At 45.3% G+C, this 20,000-nt stretch overlaps 1 protein-coding gene across 5 annotated transcripts in view; it reads left to right on the top strand.

Moving 5' to 3' along the window:
- The window catches only part of LOC125037055 (flocculation protein FLO11-like), a 166,361-nt gene that overhangs the window by 32,417 nt on the left and 113,944 nt on the right, over positions 1-20,000 (top strand). Inside the window, exon 1 of one of the 5 annotated variants that reach the window (XM_047630032.1) lies at positions 1-5. This exon is cut by the window's left edge and continues 93 nt beyond it. The exons of 3 other annotated variants lie outside the window; for them this stretch is intronic. The gene's annotated coding sequence lies outside the window, so the exon portion shown is untranslated. Of the gene's footprint in view, positions 6-12,867; positions 13,083-20,000 lie in introns of those variants that run through there. One more of the 5 variants, XM_047630030.1, reaches the window with a different exon arrangement.

The following is a 20,000-nucleotide window of genomic DNA, read 5'->3' as shown; positions in this document are numbered from 1 at the left end:
GAAAGGTGCCAAGGGTTTTTTACACTTTTTTTTTTTTTTTTTTTTTTTTTTTTTTTTTTTTTGAAATTCGTAAGGGTTTCACATACTATACTATTTTGTTTTTTTGCTTTTCGTTTTTTTTCTTTTTTCTCTCTCTCTCTTCTATTTGAGACGAGCAAAATTGTGGTGCGCGTCTACTATAGTTTTTTTTTTTTTTTTTTTTTTTTTTTAGAAGGGCGGAAGTGTGCCACGCGTCTTTGTACTATTCTCTTTTTTTTCTTTTTTTTACTTAATTAATTTTCTTCTCTCTTTTTCAAAAAGAGGGTGGAAGCGTACCGTATATTGTCTTGATTTTTTTTGTTTTGTATCGTTGATTTTTTTCTTTGTTTCGCCCTTTCTCTCCTCCCCATTCTATCTTCCTATCCTCATCCCCTTTTAACCCTCATTGCTTATCTCCTCCTTCTCCCCTTTTCCCCCTCCCCTCCTCCTCCTCCCCTGCCTCCCCCTCCTTCTCCTCCATCTCCTCCTCCTCCATCTCCTCCTCCTCCTCCTCCTCCTCCTCCTCCTCCTCCTCCTCCTCGCCCACACCCTCGGGAGAGACTGCCGCCCGCAAAACCGCGAGATTCCCACGCCTAATTCCTGGCAAATGGGCGGGGGATGTGTGTGTGACTTTGGGGATTTCTACTAGCCGGTGGGGTCTTTTGGAGCTCAAGGTTGCATTGGGGGGGGAGGGGGAAGGGAAGGGAAATTGAGTTTGGGGGGAGAAGGGGAAGGGCGAAGGGAGGGGAGGGGAGGGTACGGAGAGGGAGGGAGGGGAGACGAAGGGGATAGGAAGGGGATATCATTTGCTGGCTTTGCAATAAGGTTTTCAGCGCAATGCAAAAGTAGCATTATGTTGATGGCACGATGCTTTGAACGTGAAAGTAGGATAACTCCGACTGATAGCATAAGACTAAGATCATTCTTTGATGAAAACCTTGAGATAATATTCTTGTGATTTTAACATAAAACGAAGGCAATCTTCTGCCGGTGAGGTAAAAAACGAATATGCTTTTAACATGATGTTTTTTTTTTTTTTCTACAATCCTTTTGTGTTTATTGTTTTAAATATAAAATATATTTTTTCCTCCTCATTAAACTAACTCTCCTGCTTAGTCGTCATTGCTTGATTCCTGCGTGCTTGAATTTTGCCTTCGAGGAGGGGGGGTATAGGTGACTGCGAGGAGGGGGGTATAGGGGACAGGGAGGGTATAGGAGTAGGGAAGGGGTAGAAGGGGGTAGGGAAGGGGGTATTGGGAGTAGGGAGGGGGTATTGGGAGTAGGGAGGGGGTATTGGGGGTAGGGAGGAGTGGAGGAGGGGAATCTTGTAAAGCCCTAGGCTGTTCTAAGAGAGAGGAAGGGAGAGGGAGTGAGATGGGAAGAGGGGTAGGGGGGGGGGAGGAGGGGAGAAGAGGGGAAGCAGAGGAGGGGACAGAAGTGGGAAGGAAAAGAAAAGAAAAGAAGAGAAGGAGGGAGGGTAGGCGGGAGGGAAGGGGGGAAGAAGAGGAAATTCCGGGGAGAGGGGGGAGGGACGGTGGCTGGTGTTGTTTGGGTTGTGAGGGAAAGTAAGAGACACAGAGTGAGAAAAATGGTAAAAGGCATAATGGAGGATATATAGTTGCGACATTTTAATGCCGAAATGAACGCGGCAGAAAGAAGCAACACCTTAAGAAACAGACAGACAAACAGACAGGCAGACAGACAGACAGACAGACAGACAGACAGACAGACAGACAGACAGACAGACAGACAGACAGACAGACACACAGACACACAGACACACAGACACACAGACACACAGACACACAGACACACAGACAGACACAGACACACAGACTAGAACGAGACAAACAGAAAAGACAACCTCAGATGAATTTCCTCCCTCAAGGCCAGCCCCGTTTTGACCCCTTTCTCCTCTTCTCCCTTTCTCCCCTTTCCCCCTCTCCACATCTCCCCTTCTCTTCATTTTCCCTTCTCCCCGCCGACCTTATTAAAACACGCTCGTATAACCGAGGTGGAAAGCAACTTGGCGACGTGTGTGTGTGTGTGTGTGTGTGTGTGTGTGTGTGTGTGTGTGTGTGTGTGTGTGTGTGTGTGTGTGTGTGTGTGTGTGTGTGTGTGTGTGTGTGTGTGTGTGCGCGCGCGCGCGTCTTGTTTGCAGAGCCGACTGGACGTGCTTATTTAGGTGCGTAGGCCATGTTGTCATAGCAAGGGGAGGCAGTTTGAATGGCATTCCTTGCTATGTGGCTTCGTTTTATGTTGCGGTAGATCTGCTGAGCTGTGTTATCTCTTTGGTGAAGCGTTTTAACAGTATATGGGACTTGATGTGCATATGACTTGACTTGAACTGCACAAAGTAGGTATTACTATTGATCGATGATCGCAGCTTACTGGGTTCAAAGATTCACAACCAAAAGGTTCACAAATGCGTTGTTTACCGAGATTTTCTTCCACCAGAAAAGAGATGAGCTGTTTACCAAGTTCAAATTCTCAACATCCCAACTGTCTACCGAGTTCAGAAGCTCCATTTGGAACACCGATCAACAATTTTTCGAGTTCCAGAGCCCCCTCTCGATACGGATCAGCTGTTTCCTGAGCCCAAGAGCTCAACAGCCAGCGCAGAAATCAACTGCTTATCGACTTCCAGCCTCGGAGCGCCGCGGTCCGAGGGCGGGCGAGGTGCGAGAGTCGGAGGCGCATCTCGCTGCGGGCGTGCGCGTCGTCAGGCAGCAAGCGGCCGCCCACGTCACCTGAGTGAATTATGTGGGAAGCGGTGACTCGAGGAAAGATCTGTCATCGAGGCGATTCGAGACGTTTTGCTGGGAGCGCGTTTGCCGAGGCGCCCGCCGGGTGGAGTGGCGCCGGAGGATTTTGTGGCGGGGCGAGATGGATGATTAATGGGCTGCTTTTTCGCTCGGCGTTATTCATTATTATTATTATTATTATTATTATTATTATTATTATTATTATTATTTTAGAGATGATTATTATGATTATTGTTGTTATGAAAATTTATATGATTGTCGTTGTCGTGTTATGAAGATTTATGTCATTGCTATAGTTATATATAAAAAAAAAAAAAACATACTGCTGTTGTCTTTGTTGCTATCGATGCCATCTCCCGCTCTGAAGACGTCGTCGAGGGTTGTCAGGCAGGACCCCGGGACGTCCAAGAGCGCGTGATGTCATCCTTTCCCACGCGCGGGGCCTCCTCCTCCGGCCACCTGTCCGACGTGTGGTTTGTGGGCCAGGGCGAGCCGCGCCGACCTCCGGGCTCCTGCGTTTCTGCGTCGTGGTTGCTCGTCTGTCGGCTTCTGTCGGCGATTCTTGTTGTGTTTGTTGGTGGTGTTGTTCTTTTTCTGCTTCTGCGGGTTCGTCTTCTTCTTCGTCGCTTTCTTCTGCTTTTTCTCGTTTTCTTCTTTTTCTTCTTTATTCTGCTTTAATGGTTTCTTTCTTATTTTTTGTTTTTGTATTTCTATTTTTCTTACCGCTGCCGTCCTGCTGCTCCTCCACCTCTTCTTCCTCTTCATCTTCATCTTCTTCTTCTTCCTCCTCCTCCTCCTCCTCCTCTTCCTCCTCCTCCTCCTCCTCCTCCTCCACCTCCTCCTCCTCCTCCTCCTCCTCCTCCTTTTCCTCCTCTTCCTCCACCTCTTTCTCCTCCTCCTCCTCCTCCTCACCTCCTCCTTTTCCTCCTCTTCCTCCACCTCTTTCTCCTCCTCCTCCTCCTCCTCCTCCTCCTGCTCCTCCTCCTCCTGCTCCTCCTCCTCCTCCACCTCCTCCTCCTCCTCCTCCTCCTCCTTTTCCTCCTCTTCCTCCACCTCTTTCTCCTCCTCCTCCTCCTCCTCCTGCTCCTCCTCCTCTTCCTCCTTCTCTTCCTCCTCCTCCTCTTCCTCCTCCTCCTCCTCCTCCTCCTCCTCCTCCTCCTCCTCCTCCTCCTCCTCCTCCTCCTCCTCCTTTTCCTCCTCTTCCTCCACCTCTTTCTCCTCCTCCTCCTCCTCCTCCTGCTCCTCCTCCTCTTCCTCCTTCTCTTCCTCCTTCTCTTCCTCCTTCTCTTCCTCCTCCTCCTCCTCCACCTCCTCCTCCTCCTCCTCCTCCTCCTCCTCCTTTTCCTCCTCTTCCTCCACCTCTTTCTCCTCCTCCTCCTCCTCCTCCTCCTCCTCCTCCTCCTCCTCCTCTTCCTCCTCCTCTTCCTCCTCCTCCTCCTCCTCCTCCTCTGTCGTTAACGTGATTCTCATTACTTTTTATCATTAGTAATTTCCTTGCCTCTTCATAATATGTCTCGATAAAACCTTTTAATTTCACAATGCAAACAGAAGGGAATTTCTGACGAAAATTGGACAGAAGTTCAATTGAAGTGAAAGAGTTTCTTGCCTCATTTTCATTTTTTTAACTGTTTTCTTTTTTTCTCTTCGTTGCATCGACTCGTTTATTTTTTTTTTTTTTTTATTGCAGTCGAACAAGAGTAAAGTCGAAGTTTGAATAGTTTTTTTTTGCCTCGTTTTCTTTCTTTTTAAGTTTTCGCGCCTCCCTTTTTTCCTCTTTACTCTGTCTTTTTTTTTTTCTTATTCTCTTACATTTTGCTGTTTCAATTCTTATCACAGTCAGTCCCCCCTTCTTTTTATCTTTATTTCCATCGGTACGTTTTCTTTGCCTCGTTCGCTTGTCATCTTCTCCATCTTAATTGTGAGTTATCGCGTTGTTGCGTTTTTCCTCTTCGGTTCAACGTCTTTGTTTTTCCTTTCGTTATCATCATTTTCTTTTCTTTTTTTTTTCTTCTTTTTTTCTTTTTTGTATCAATATGATTTGTTTATGCATTTTGCCATCACTGTCATCATCACTGGCATTAATATCATCCTGTTCGTCTTCATTATCTGATGATGTTTGGAGCATTATTCTTGTCCTCACCATCCTCCTCTTTACTGTCGCCTCTTGAGCTCACTATAAACATCATCAGCATCATCATTATTATCATCATCGTCATCATCACTACCTTCATCATCACCATCAACATCATCATTATTATCATCATCAATATTATTATCATCATCATCATCATCATCAATATTATTATCATCATCATCATCATCACCACAATTACCACATCATTATCATAACCATCATCATTGCTATCAACATCATCATCACCATCGTCATCATAAACATCATCATCACCACTATCATCACCGCTCGCCGACCTCTTCCCTCAAGGGACCATTAAACTGAAGTCGTGCCGTGATTTGCATAATTCTGTTGCACAGGGCTCCTTGCAGACTCCATGTTGCAGGCCTTTCGCGGTCTTGCAAGATAGGCTTTGAGGTTAAGAGGGTGAAGGAGGAGTAAGGGGCATATGGAGGTGGAGGAGGAGATGTAGGTAGAGGAAGAGGAAGAGGAAGAGGAAGAGGAAGAGGAAGAGGAAGAGGAAGAGGTAGAGGTAGAGGTAGAGGTAGAGGTAGAGGTAGAGGTAGAGGTAGAGGTAGAGGTAGAGGTAGAGGTAGAGGTAGAGGTAGAGGAAGAGGAAGAGGAAGAGGAAGAGGAAGAGGAAGAGGAGGAGGAGGAGGAGGAGGGTGGGGGGATGGAAGTGGAGGTGGTGTGTGAAGGGGATGGTGATAGGGGGAAGGAGAGCGTTTTCCTGATATATTTTGTTGTCTTTTTCTTGCAGTGTTCCGGCACGTATTCATAAGTTGTCTAACCCTTTTATCGGGTGTCTGTTGTATGTCTCTCTCTATCTCTCTCTCTCCATCTATCTCTATCTTTATCTTTATCTTTATCTTCATCTTATCTCTCTCTCTCTCTCTCTCTCTCTCTCTCTCTCTCTCTCTCTCTCTCTCTCTCTATGTCTATGTCTATGTCTATGTCTATGTCTATGTCTATGTCTATGTCTATGACTATGACTATGACTATGACTATGACTATGACTATGACTATGACTATGACTATGACTATGTCTATGTCTATGTCTATGTCTATGTCTATGTCTATGTCTATGTCTATGTCTCTCTCTCTCTCTCTCTCTCTCTCTCTCTCTCTCTCTCTCTCTCTCTCTCTCTCTCTCTCTCTCTCTCTCTCTCTCTCTCTCTCTCTCTCTCTCCCCCCCTATCAATCCTTGTGTTGATGCTACGCTATGACACGTGTAATTGCCATGACATTTGACGTGTCATATTGCGCGACAGGTTCAGCTCACGGCCATCGGTTTCAGAAGGATTATATGACAACAATCCAAGGTTTTGGTTTCCATTCTCTTTCAGTTTTTTTTCTCTCAAGTTAGGTAAGAACTGATAGTAATTGGAATGTTGTTGTTGTTTTTTCTTTATCCAAGAATTCGTTCAGTTAGGTAATTGTTACACATTTTTATTGCGTCTGGTTTAACGTTTATAGGTATTATCGTAGAGAAAAAAAAAGTAGTTGTGGTAGAGATATTATTATTTTTTTTTTTAATAGTGTGCACTTTTCTTTTGTTTGTACACCTTCCTTGTTTCAGTTGTACACCCATCTTTAGTTTGTAAACCTGTCTTTCGTTGTTCACATGTCTTTCGTCTGTATACTTGCCTTTCTTTTGTACAATCGACTTTCCTTTGTACATCTGTTATTTGTTTGTTTGATTTGTACACCTCTGTTTCGTGTATGTGTATATGTCTAATTAGTTTGTTGTTGTTGTTGTTGTTGTTGTTGTTGTTGTTGTTGTTAGTAGTAATAGTAGTAGTAGCAGTAGTTGTAGTAGTAATAATAGTAGTAGTAGTATTGTTATTATTATTATTATTATTATTATTATTATTATTATTACTATTATTATCTTTATTACTTTTTTCCTTCTTGTGCGTCTGTTTCTTGGAGATTATGCAAATACGAGAAGGAAGTATCACTACAGAGACTTGATCCTTGGCTCAGGTGTCGCGGTAGAGCGCATCTGTCGGCCATGTTTGTCTGTGTACTGTCGACCCAAAGATATATTTTTGAACTCCCTAGAACCTTTTTTTCTTAATTTCTTTGTTTGTTGATGTTTATATTTTATTATTATCATTATTATCGTCACTGTCATCATAATTATCTTGCCATCGTCATTATCATCATCATCACCATCATTCTGACCATCGTCATCATTACCACCATCATCATTATCATTACCATCATCATCATCATCATCATCATCATCATCATCATCATCATCATCACCATCATCACCATCACCATCATCACCATCACCATCATCATCATCACCATCACCATCATCACCATCACCATCACCATCATCACCATCATCAAGTGCAAGCCCCGCCCGCCACGACGGCCTAGATTGACCCCTACACGTTGCAAGGGTTTTACGTGCATGACTCAACCGTTGCATCACCAGTGGCAATTTGAACCCCATTCTCCATTTTTTTTTTTTTTTTTTTTATTCACTTGCTCGCTCCCTCCTTCTTTTCCTCCTCCTTCCTTTCCTTCTTTACGAGGAAAGTGAATTTGTGGATTTAAAAAAAAAGAATTATGAAAATTTTCTTTATCCTTGATTTTGTCGATTTTGATATTTGGGGGAAGGCAGTAAAGAAGAAGAGGAGGAGAATAAATAAGTAGAAGTTAGTCTAAGAGAAAGATTGAGAGATTATACAGTATATATGAAAAAATACGGTAGTAAAGAGAGAGAGAGAGAGAGAGAGAGAGAGAGAGAGAGAGAGAGAGAGAGAGAGAGAGAGAGAGAGAGAGAGAGAGAGAGAGAGAGAGAGAGAGAGACAGATAGAGACAGATAGAGACAGACAGAGAGAGACAGAGAGAGAGAGAGAGAGAGACAGAGAGAGACAGAGAGAGAGAGAGAGAGAGAGACAGAGAGACAGAGAGACATCGCCGCGCGAAAGGACTCAACAACTTCCCGCAGCGCCCCCGTCGGACGCGAGTCGGCCGCACGGGAGGCGCCGCTTCCCCGCGTCCCTCCTGGCAGCTCCTCGTCGTCCCTCGTTCGTCCGCCGTGGTCCGTGCTTTCGTCGTGCGAGTGGGCGGTCGCTTGCGGTGGGCCCATTTTTTCTCTTTTTTCAAACTATGATTTGCCCTTTTTGTATTTTTCTGTGTTTTTAAGAGAGATTTGGTGTTTCTCAAAGACTTATTGACAAATTGCCTAGATGGATTTGGTGTTTTTCATAGACTATGGACAGATTGGAAATGCCTAGATGATGATTATTTATTTTATTACGAAACGACGACGAGGAAATGCAAGTCTGTAAATCAGAATTGCTAATCGTGAAGAACGACAAAAAGTTTCACAGGTATTTTCTCCTCTTAACTGTTTTCAATAATTTCTCCTCCGCCCTCCCCCCCTCCTCCTCCGCCCTCCGCCCTCCCCCGCCCCCCTCCTTCGCCTCCCCCTCCCCCTCCTTCGCCTCCTTCAGGTCCACCCACCGACCTGCAGGCCCTGTCGAAATCCAGCCTACGCAATTGCTCAATGTTGAAAAAAAGAGGTTTTGGATATTGCATTCCCTGCATTAGGCATCGGGGGCGCGGTGGGGGGGGGGGAGGTTCACCTTGGCGCATCCATTGTTACCTCTCGTATCCCGGTGTTCATTATGTTTTAAAAAAAATGTAGAACCTCGTCGGCTTTTGTTATTTCTTAGGGTTTGTGCTTGTTCTGTTTTGCTCATTTGATTTTGGTCATTCTTAGAGGGGGAGGGGGAGGGGGAGGGGGGTTGTTTACATAGTGGAAATCGCGTTCGTTTTGTAGGTAATTAAGGGCACTGTGTTTACGCTGGTGTCTAGGTTGTTCCGGTGTTTTGTGCTCTCCCTTCTCCCATCTCCGTCTCAACTCTCCCTCCTTCATTCTGGCCCTTGCGTGTCCTCTTTCTCTTGACGTCGCAGCTCACCATCTCTCTCTGTCTCCCTCCCTCCCTCATTCTCTCCCATTTATTTTGTATATACCTCATCATTCTCCCTTTTATGTTCTCCCCTACCCTTTCTCCTCCTTTTCCCTCTATTTGCCGTCCTTTTAGCTTCTCTCTCTTTCTCTCCCTCTCTCTTTCCCTTTCCCTTCGTCTCTTCTTCTCCTTCTCCTCTCTCCCTCTGCTTCTCCCTTTCCCCCTCCCTCTCCTTTACCCCCTCCATTTATTCATCACTGCTTGCAATTATCAGTGTGGTGGGTCCTAACTCCCCTCCCCCCTCTCCTATCGCCTTCTCCATTACCCACTTCCTCCTCCCTCCCCCTCCCCTACCCCTCTCCCCCTCTCTCCCCCTCTCTCCCCCTCACTCCCCCTCTCTCCCTCCCTCTCTCCTTCCCTCTCCCCCTCTCTCTCTCTCCCTTCCTCCCCCTCTCTCCCCTCCCTCTCTCCCTCCCTCTCCCCCTATCTCTCTCCCTCCCTCTCTCCCTTCCTCCCCCCTCTCTCCCCTCCCTCTCTCCTTCCCTCTCTCCCTCCCTCCCTCCCTCTCTCCCTCCCTCCCTCCCTCCCTCCCTCCCTCCCTCCCTCCCTCCCTCCCTCCCTCCCTCCCTCTCTCCCTCCCTCTCTCCCTCCCTCCCTCCCTCTCCTCCACCAGCCCGCCACCACCTGTGAGCACGCGGGCCATCTGTTTATGTTTACCGTGTTGAGTGGAGGGAGAGCTGTTCAAGTGTAGGTCAGTAGGAGCGTGGTGTGTGGCTGTGTGTGTGTATGTTTTGTTGTGCGTGGTGAGTGTGGTATGTGTACGTGTGGAGGGGGGGTATGTATGTGTGTGTATTTGTGTGTGTGTGTGTGTGTGTGTGTCTGTGTGTGTGTCTGTGTGTGTGTCTGTGTGTGTGTCTGTGTGTGTGTGTGTCTGTGTGTGTGTCTGTGTGTGTGTGTGAGTGTGTGTGTGTGTGTATGTATGTGTGTAGGGGGATGTGTGTGTGTGTGTGTGTGTGTGTGTGTGTGTGTGTGTATATGTATGTGTAGGGGGATGTGTGTGTATGTGTGTGTGTGTGTGTGTGTGTGTGTATGTGTGTGTATGTGTGTGTGTGTGTGTATCCATGCTTGTATGTATATATGTATGTGTGTGTGTGTGTGTGTGTGTGTGTGTGTGTGTGTATCCATGCATGTATGTCTATATGTATGTATATGTATGTATTTATGAGTATGTATGTGTTCAAGTAGTCATTTAATAAATACATGTTAATGGCAGGGGTAGTAATTGGTTTGGTAGACGTGGTAGACGTAGTAAATGTCTTCTTATTAATATGTGGCTTTAACATGGTAGTGGCGCTTGTTTCGGTGATTAATTCTGACAGATATTAATTAGAAGTTTGTATCGAGGTCACCTCCCGAGGGAATTTTGCATATTCATGATAGCATTCGAAATTCATTACATTACATTCATTATTACAAGCGCTTGCAATGGCAGATAGAAGAAGATTATACCAAAATTCATAATAACAAAGATAATGAATGCAACATCCTACATCAATATTTACACGAGTTTTCTCCAGGGCATTGTGTCTAATTTAATCTGACAGGATGAAAAGTTACTTAGACGAAGGCCTTGTGAGATCCAGTTACTGCTAGCTGGCTGAGGAAGGGGCGGGGGGAAGGGGAGGAGTAGGAGGGGAGGCGACCGTTTGCTAATTTGCATATGCAAAGTTTATCGTCGTTTTGGGGATGTTGATTAGATTGAGCGAGGGAATTGATACAGAAATATTTCAATATGGAATGGTAAGGAAATGTAAATCAGGTGCATTATTTTTGGTTTTCTCTTCATTTCGCCTAAACGCGGTTGGTGTTATTAATACGTTTGAGGAAGTGGGGTAGGCCTAGTTACGAGCATTTCCTCTTTTTTCTTCTTCTTCGTCTTCTCTTTCTTTTTCTTCTACTTCTTCTCCCTCTTCTTCATCTTCGTCTTCTCCCTCTTCTTCTTCATCTTCTTCTTCTTCGCCTTCTCCCTCTCCTTCTTCTTCTTCTTCGTCTTCTTTCTTTTCTTCCTTTACTGTTGATTGTCCGTTTTCACCTGTGCGTTTTTTTTCTCCTTATTCTTTTTCCTTGATATTTTATTTTTCTGTTTTTTCTGATTATTATTTTTTTTATTTTTCTCTATTCTTTTTCTGTTTCTCATTCTTTTTTCTTTTTTTTTCTTTATTTCCCTGTGTGGTCCGTGCGCGCGATCCTGAATGGCATGATAGTTGAAGGTCGCGGCTGGACTGCAAGAATTCGTCCTTGCTTCCGTTGCCTCAAAGCACAATGACAGACAAACGAACGATAACTCCAAATTGATTTATAAGAATAGAATTAAAAGACGCAATAAATGAAGGTTGATAAAGATGGTGAGAAGGTGATGGCGATGAGGGTCTTGAATTTATTGTTGGTGGTTCGGGCTAAAGGGATTTATGTGATAGTTTTAATGAATTAATGAATTACTGAACGATTTGGTTGAATGTGTATGAAGGAATAACTGAATAAAGAATGATAATGGATCTGGAGAGAAGAATTGTTATTATTATTATTATTTATTTATGTATTTATATATTTATTTTATTATATTTTATTTTATTTATTGTGTATGTGTGTGTGTGTGTGTGTGTGTGTGTGTGTGTGTGTGTGTGTGTGTGTGTGTGTGTGTGTGTGTGTGTGTGTGTGTGTGTGTATTTCAAACTTTTTGAATCTCGGAACACAAAGATGCCAATGCTCGGAGATTTTGGCACATTGGAATCTGGCTTTTTTTTATCGCCTGTTATCGCTTCTCGCACGATCCTCCGTTGATATGTTGCATGTTGAAAGTTCCGCGGATTGAGTCCTTCGACATGTCACTCTCCTAAGTGAGCGTAGGCACCGACATGCGCAGTTCTCTTGGGATGAGCAGGCTGGGGCTCGTTAAGATGTGGCATCTTAACGAGCCCCAGCCTGCTCATCAGTCCGGGTTGATTCTTCGGTGTGGTGTGTGTGTCATTTGTCTGTCTATTTATCTGTCTATCGATTGATTAGCATGTTTTCCCTTCGACTGTTATTTCTTCTGTTTGTCTTGCGGTTAATGTTGTTAGCTGTCGGTTACCTTTGTATTAGTTTGTGTGTTATGTAGATATTATTCTTGGCGTGCTTGTGACACCTGTAGCTATTTTGCAAAGGTGTAGTAGTCGGAGGCCTGTGTTGAGTACCTCGTTGCACGCGCCTAGGGTTCGCTGATCCCGATCCCGCCCGAGAGCATGATCGGATACATAACGGCAAGTGTCCGGGTCATTTTGGGAGAGCCGAGGAATGAATGGCTGGTTGTGTCTCATCCCGACAAAAGAGGTAATGTTTATCTCCCTCCACGTCTACCCGCGGTTCGGTCTCCGCCCTGATTTGCGAAAGGGAGTTGGTGTTTGGGTATGGAGGGAGGGGGAAGGGAGAGGTTGGAGGAGGGGGTCGTGTTGCTTCACCCCTCCCTAGTCCCCCCTTCAGTCATTTTGCGTCTGCGTGGGAATCTCGAGATTAGCGCAAAACCGCTCGTTTCTCAACCCAAGCGCTCGCCCGATTTCGCTCGGTTTCGCTCGCGTCTCTCGTGGGTGGACTTCGTTGGAATTCGAATTTCGATCATCAGGATGCCGATGGGAGTGTTATGCAAATGCGATTAGGGATGATTATCATTAGGGAACGCCATGATGAAGGTGACCCCGAATCCGAAGGGAAAGCAGAGAAGGGCTGCGCAGTCGGGACCTTTTGCAACAGACTCATATTGTTCCTTCCTTCCTTCTGTGTGCCTTTCACGGTGGTGTTGTTATCATGAAATCACGAGAGAGAGAGAGATCCACGCACAAAAAAAACAACTCTTGCGATTCCCCGCCCATGCCGCCCACCCCGCCCACCCCGCCCGCAGCCCCACCACATCACCGATCTTGTGTTTATGGCGGTTTGTTCAATTTGCTCGTGACGAAAGGAAATTTTTTGTTGTTGTTTATGTGTGACAGCCGGACTTGTGGGTTGCCAATGTTGATTTTTGTCTCTTTTTTTTTGCAGGTATGAATAGAGAGCTGCTGCGAGAGCCACCTTTGCCTGAGGGGAATAGAGGGAGGAGCAAGAGAAGGAGGAGGAGGAAGTAAGAGAGAAAGAAAGGGAAGAAAAAAAAAAGGAAAAAGAGAAGATTGTGTTTTTAATTGACTGCCGCAGGAAAAGGTAAGGTGCAAATGGGGGGGGGGGGGGGGGTACTTTGGCGTTACTGTAGATGGCGTTTTGTTTTTTTTCTTCTGCGTTCTGGTAAACTTTCTACTCATTATTGCGTTGGATGCTTAGTGACAGACAAAATATGCACAGAAAAAATATAAATAAACAGGTAGGCTACTCTGCTTATTAGTAGATAGATTAATTAAGGTTGATTAATGTATGAGGGATATATTCATTAGCTGATGTGGAGGTAGAGGACGAAACGGTTGTATGGATTCCAACAGATGTATTTTCAAAACACTTAAGCAGAAGAAGAAGAAGAAGAAGAAGAAGAAGAAGAAGAAGAAGAAGAAGAAGAAGAAGAAGAAGAAGAAGAAGAAGAAGAAGAAGAAGAAGAAGAAGAAGAAGAAGAAGAAGAAGAAGAGAGGAGAAGAGGAGGCAGCAACAGCAGCTTTTTACACAAAATTAATTTATCACAAAAGATCGCGTATCTCGCCCGTAGGATTTCGCCAGCATCCGGCCCTCTGGTATAAGGGAAGTGTACCGCATTAAGCATAGAACATGGTGTATTTTGGGTATCTTCACGTCATTTTGTTTTAGCTTTTATTTTTGTATTTCATTTGTTTGATTAGTCATATTAATATATTTTAACATGAGATGCAGTTACCCAAAGAATGCCAGCTCGCAATCCGTATTAGAAAACAATCAAGAATTGGGATCATGGATTTAGTATGCCTCAAGATTTATGACACAAGGCAAGGGGGCATACTGTGTATTAATGGGAGCACGAGGGAGTATACAGCTTTGGAGCACAAGGGAGCATAGGGGATTGGGACAGCGGGGGAGCATAGAGCATTGGGACACGAGGGAGCAAAGGGCATTGGGACACGGGGGAGGGGGGGTAGAGCATTGGAAGGCAAGGGAGATTAGAGCATTGGGACACGAATGGTCATAGAGAATGGGATCACGATTGCCGTAGGGAGCAAGGGAACGCCCTCTATCTTGAGCATTGCTGTAAAATGCAAGACAAGGCAACAGAGTATGCCATTCGAATTAGATAAGAGTACGGGATACAGTAGGTCTTGGGCAGTGGCATATGGCATATGACAAGGGAGCATCGTATGCCTTAAAATAAAATAAAACGAAGGAGCATATCTTGCCTTTTGAGAACAAGGGACGGAAGGTGATCGTGGAGGACCCTCCTGAAGGGCCTCCAGAAGGTAGGAGGTTTTGCTTTGAACTTTGGAGAACTGAAGTCTTTCGTCACCTTTAGTGTTTCTGTATTTTTATGTATTTTATTCAGTTATTTACATGTTAAATTAGTTCTATACTTTGATGGACACGAGGCTGCGTGACCCAGAATGTTTTTTGTCTAACTTGGGAGATTTTTGAAAGCAGGTTATGATCTAGTGAATTTTAATTTTGATTTGTAGGTCAGATATGCAGGTCAGAGTGTCTTTTCCATCATTTTTAAACGTGGCGTCAAACGGGGATCAGTATTAATTATTTATATAGTTTTTTATAATTTGTTCGTTTTACACATGTGTTTATTTTAGGTAAGTCTGTGCTCTACATTCAGTTACTTTGAATAAAAAAAGTACATGAGATGATTTTGTGTAAGAAATGGGTGTAAACAGCACCTCTAGAACATACATCTTGGAGAAAATCTAATGGATGACTTTCGGTTAATGTTGATGGACCAGTTATAGTGTACCACAGTTTATAAGTTGAAACCTATCATTTGTTTTGCAATGAAGAAAAAAAACTTTAATGCAATATTAACTTCTCTCGTAATAGCATTTTATTTTCTCCTGTCTTGACGTTGTATTTCTCCCATGTTAAGGTGCATCGCCTCTACAATTTTACGTTGTATTGTCTATTTTTTTCTCCTAGCTTCTTAATTTGCACACGAAATAAATATTCATCTACGCATTTATCCAAAAAGTAGTCCTACACTCGGCTACAGAAACGAACACACCCGTGGACGCGAGCCTTCTCCCATTCAGCGAGTAAACAAAGCCACGCGTGCCACAGAATCGTAATAAATAACAAAAAAAAACAAGCCGGCGTGAACAAAAGAATCACCGCGTAGGGACCCTCACCCTGGTTCTTCATTCTTATATATACACCCTGGTTCCTCATCGTGGTTCCTTCTCCTGGCTCTTCATTCTGGTTCCATACCCTGGTTCTTTATTCTGGTTCTTTATTCTGGTTCCCTATCCTGGTTCCGCACTTTGGTTCCACATCCTGGTTCCTCAACCTGAACCCACACTCTGGTTCCACATCCTGGTTCCTCAACCTGAACCCACACTCTGGTTCCACATCCTGGTTCCATACCCAGGCCCCCTACCCTGGTTCCTCTTTTTCGGCAACTCCAAGGGATCTCGGGTCTTCCTCCTCTTCGCCAGAGACGCCCCGGGGTGTGGTCCCCCCCGCGTGGGCCTCCGTCAAGCTTTGTTCTCAAGGTGTCGAATCATGTTCTTTAAGGAGTTTTTTTCCTTTTCTTTTCTTTTTCTTTCTTTTTTGACCCTGAAGATTGACGGGCCTGGAGGGTATTGAGGCGGCATTCTCTTGTGATGGATTTGTATTTTTCGTTTAAATTGTTATGTATTTAGGTTGTAATTGTTCTATGGCAGATGTTTTATTTTTATTTTGCTTCAGTATTTTATTTTTATCTTTTTTTTTTTTACATGAGTTTGCTTGATTATAGTTCCATGCTTTTGAATAATGATATAGTTTAATCTAATTGTTTTGATGACAGTTTTAGTGGACCTTCGTCGTCCTGCTGCATTCGCGTACCGTGTTTGTAAATCCCGGAACCCACGTGATGTCATTACACGAGTAGGCCTGGCTGTCCCTCCGTTACCTGGGTTTTGCGGTATGTATGGATGGGGATGGGGTAGGGGGGAGGCAGACGGTCAGTACGTTTTAGGGGGGGAGGGAGAGGGGGGCGAGATTGCTACCTGGCCCAGGAGATCCGGAGATACACAGGGAATGTCGACACCTCGTTAATCTCTCTACAGGTAGGTCGATGCGTACCTGTTGTGGCGTTCGTCCCGTTAACAGTAACACCTGTACAGCTTGTCCCATTTTTCAACGGTCAACACGTGGTCCCTTTCGAAGCGCCGCGGAGACATTTGTGATGCTTCTGAGCTCTCGGAAAGGCAAGGAGGTGGCGCGTGGGTGATTTGATTTTCGGCCGTGTGTCCTGTGCCTTCGCGTGGTCCGTTGTTTGCGTTTGGCAGTCACGTTTCTGTGTCTTGGGAAAGCTTGTTTTTAATGCGGCGATGGGGCGGGATTACTTTGCTGCCGATGCATGCGTAGATCGGCGCGGGCACGTGACGGAATGCGGTGTTGTAACATGGACTTATATTTCATTATCTCTTATCTTTCTCTTTTTCTCTTTATCTCTCTTTCTCTTTTTCTCTTCCTTTTCTCTTTTTCTTTTCTCTTTTTCTCTTTTTATTTTTTTCTCATTTTTTCTCTTTCTTTCCCTTTCTTTCCCTTTCTTTCTTTCTTTCTCTTTCTTTCTTTCTTTTTCTCGCTCTTTCTTTCTCTTTCTTTCTCTTTCTCTCTCTCTCTCTCTCTCTCTCTCTCTCTCTCTCTCTCTCTCTCTCTCTCTCTCTCTCTCTCTCTCTCTCTCTCTCTCTCTCTCTCTCTCTCTCTCCCTCTCTCCCTCCCTCCCTCCCTCCCTCCCTCCCTCCCTCCCTCCCTCCCCCCTTTCCCTCTCTCCCCCTCTCCCTCCCCCTCTCCCTCTCTCCCCCTCTCCCCCTCTCCCTCTCTCCCTCTCTCCCTCTCTCCCTCTCTCCCTCTCTCCCTCTCTCCCTCCCTCCCCCTCTCCCTCCCTCCCCCTCTCCCTCCCTCCCTCCCTCCCTCCCTCCCCCTCTGCCTCTCCTTCTCCCACTCCCTCTCTCCTTCTCCGTTGTATTTCCAAAGCTGTGTGGTGGTGGGTGAGTTCCTGCACGCAGTCTGCATAACACCTTTTGATAACACTCAGATTGCTTTGAGGAAGAAGCGGGAGCAATCAGGTCATTATAGGTTATTATAGAGGAGAGATTGATAAGAGGAGGAAGGATGGGGGAAGATGAGGTCAAAGAGGAAGGAAGAGAAGGGATGGGCTAATAGGGAAGTGGAAAAGAAAGGAGAGTGTGGATGGGAGAAAGAGAAAGACGAAAGGGAGAGGGCGAGGGCGAGTTAGGAGGAGAAGAAAGTGTGGGAGAAAAGGAAAAAGAGAGTGATCGGGATTGGGGTGAGCGAGAGGGGGGGGGGCTAGTGATGATAATTCATGCGCTCCCATTTATTTATTATTATTATTATTTTTTTTTTTTTTGGAGGGGGGGGGGGGGGTAGCGAAGAATTTGATCCGACGTCACTCGCTTAAGTCTGGTCATGTTGTGTGCTGTGTGCGTGTTTTTGGTTGTGTGTGTGTGTGCGTGTGTGTGTGTGTGTGTGTGTGTGTGTGTGTGTGTGTGTGTGTGTGTGTGTGTGTGTGTGTGTGTGTGTGTGTGTGTGTGTAAGTTACATCGTGTCCTTTGGGGTGGGGTGGGATGGGGGCTGGGGGTGAGGGCAGCGTCGTCCGAACCTGGTTTGGGGTACAGGTCGCTCAGGCTTCTTTATTCTTCCAAGTTGCACACACACGCGCACATACACACACACACGCAAATTTACACACACAAGCACGTAAACATACACACACACGCACGCAAACATACACACACACGCACGCAAACATACACACACACGCACGCAAACATACACACGCACGCAGACATACACAAGTACGCACCCTCTACCCCACACATACACACACAGAAAAATAGATAGGAATGAATAAATAAATACAAAAAAAAAAAAAAAATAGAGAAGGAGGAAAGGGAGAGAATAGACAGGGGAAGGGAGAAGGGAGTGGGGGGGGGGGGGGGGGGGTAGAGTGTTGGTGGACAGGGCCAGGATCCAGTTTATCGTCTCAAGTAAAAGTGACATGGACAGGCCCGCCACCACAGCTACCACAAGGTCTTGGAGGTCATTAGAGAGAGAGAGAGAGAGAGAGAGAGAGAGAGAGAGAGAGAGAGAGAGAGAGAGAGAGAGAGAGAGAGAGAGAGAGAGAGAGAGAGACAGTGACATTGAGTGTGATAGAGAGTGAGTGTCTGAGTGACTGAGAGACTGAGGGTGAGAGTGAAAGTGAGAGTGAGAGAATGAGTGAGAGAATGAGTGAGCAAGCAAGCAAGCAAGCAAGCAAGAGAGAGAGAGAGAGAGAGAGAGAGAGAGAGAGAGAGAGAGAGAGAGAGAGAGAGAGAGAGAGAGAGAGAGAGAGAGAGAGAGAGAGAGAGAGAGAGAGAAAAAAAAATAATCTGGCTTACCCAAACTTACACTCACCCCAATATTATTACCAATACCCAAACTTTCCCTTGCCCTAATTAACCCATACCCTTACCCAAAGTTAGCCCAAACACACCCCGACTTACCCAAATCAATATGTTACGTCGCCCATTTAGATAACGATCAGGGTTAATCATGGGCAGGGAGTCGAACGGAAGGCCTGACGAGCGCCGATGCCTCAGACGCAGCGGAGAGGGATGTGGGGATGCGAATGTGGGCTGATTGGTTAATAATTGCTTCGTTTATTTATTATAGTCTAATTTGTTTGCTTGGTTGGTTATGGTTGTTTGGTTATTGATATTTTTTTTGGGGGGGAGGGGGGCATATTTGTGTTTCATTTTTTTAATGAAGTGTCTAGTGTGTGTGTGTGTGTGCGGGTGCATAGGTGCATGTGTGCGTTGTGTGATTGTGTGATTGTGTGTATGCGTGCATGTGAATGTTGTATGATTGTATGCTTGTACATTGGTGCATGTGTATTTTGTATGATTGCATGTGCGTGCGCATGGGTGCATGTGTATATTGTGTGATTGTGTGTGCGTGTTTTTTTGTGTTTTTTTTTCCTCTGTCGTGACTTCAGGCCGCCCGATGCACTGCGTTTCCTCGGTCTTACTTTTCTTTGCTTTCCCTCCCTTGAGCAAAGCTGCTTTATTGCTTATTTTTGTCTCTCGTTTCAATTAGGCAAGTCGGCTGGTTTGAAAGCCACCTCAAGAAATATGGTCACGATTTCAATCTTACTGTGACCATCTTGGTTAAAATTACATTACAGCGTACGGCTTGACAAATACACGACCACAGTAACATGTGCTGGGAAAAAGGGCTGCATGGGGACGTGGGGGGAGGGGGGAGGGAGAAGGGGTGGAGGGAGAAGGGGAGGAGGGAGAAGGGGAGAGCAAGAATAGGAAAATGGGAAATGGAGGTAGAGAGGGAAAGGTAGGAGGAGGGAAAAGAAGAGAGAAAGAGGAAGAGAAAGTGAGGGGAAGGGGAGAGGGAAGGGGCGGGGAGAAGGGGTGATGGAGGTGGAGATGCTGAGAGAGGGAAAAGAAAAAAAGAAATGGGTTAGAGAGAGAGATAAAGGGAGATATAGATATAGAGATAGATAGATAGATGGAGGGAGGGAGGGAGGGAATCCACACTGGAATAAGTCCCTATCTCGTTGTGTTTATGACACTGACATATATTCGCACAAGTAGATACACACATCTATGCAAAAAAAAAAAACACAGACAGCCGCCACGAACAAACTGTGCGTGCGTACATACATTCATTTCATGTCAACGGCACTTCCCGGTGAAATATTTTCGCAAGGCCCATGGGAAGGAGGCAATAACACGGTCATGGTTCGTGATCCTAAAACGAGAGAGCTCGTTAGGGAGATGACACGACGCTTTCCGTGCTCGGTCGCGGAGACAGAGATACTGTTGCAGCCTCTCTGTCAACGCGGTCATTGTGCGGGAGTGCATGCGCGCGCGCGTCTGCTTGTGAGTTTTTTTTTTTTTTTTTGTTTATTCATTTGTTTATTTATTTATTTATTTATTTATTTATGGAGAGTTA

Source organism: Penaeus chinensis, chromosome 22 (assembly GCF_019202785.1).
Source record: "Penaeus chinensis breed Huanghai No. 1 chromosome 22, ASM1920278v2, whole genome shotgun sequence".
In the NCBI taxonomy this organism is placed as follows: domain Eukaryota; kingdom Metazoa; phylum Arthropoda; class Malacostraca; order Decapoda; family Penaeidae; genus Penaeus; species Penaeus chinensis.
This window is presented reverse-complemented; position numbering and strand designations above follow the sequence as displayed.